The sequence below is a fragment of the Corvus brachyrhynchos genome, unplaced genomic scaffold, assembly GCF_000691975.1.
Source record: "Corvus brachyrhynchos isolate BGI_N302 unplaced genomic scaffold, ASM69197v1 scaffold63, whole genome shotgun sequence".
In the NCBI taxonomy this organism is placed as follows: domain Eukaryota; kingdom Metazoa; phylum Chordata; class Aves; order Passeriformes; family Corvidae; genus Corvus; species Corvus brachyrhynchos.
In genome coordinates this window covers 177,472-177,883 of record NW_008237227.1, presented here as the reverse complement: position 1 = coordinate 177,883, position 412 = coordinate 177,472, and the positions used below count along the sequence as shown (strand labels likewise).

Sequence of the window (412 nt, the reverse complement as noted above, 5' to 3'; positions counted from 1 at the left end):
TCGCACCACCCGCGCGGCGCGCCCCCCCCCCCCCCCCGGGACTGGGACTCTTCGACCGGGATCGAACCCTCCCGGCCCAGGGAAGCCCCCAGCCGGGACTGGGATCCCTCCACGGGAAAAGGACGCCCCTCGGAACCGGGATCCTTCTCCCTGGGACCGGGACGTGCCCCCCTCCCCGGCACTTGGACCCTCCCGGGGAAAAGACCCTCTCCCATGCCAGATCCACCCCCAGGGACTGGGAACCCTCCCGGCACTCTCCAAACCGGGACTGGAACATCCCCACAACACCTAGAGCCCCCCCGGAAAAATCCCATGACCCTCCCCATGGTCCAGGAGGGTCCAGGACCTCCATGTCCGTGGCCGGGGATGCGAGGTCCTCCCCATCTCCCGGTGGCTCTGTGCCCGGTCCCAC

At 70.1% G+C, this 412-nt stretch overlaps 1 protein-coding gene across 1 annotated transcript in view; it reads left to right on the top strand.

Annotated features, from left to right (window-relative positions):
• The window catches only part of AMOTL2 (angiomotin like 2), an 8,002-nt gene that overhangs the window by 1,079 nt on the left and 6,511 nt on the right, over nucleotides 1–412 (top strand). The gene's annotated exons all lie outside the window — the stretch shown is intronic.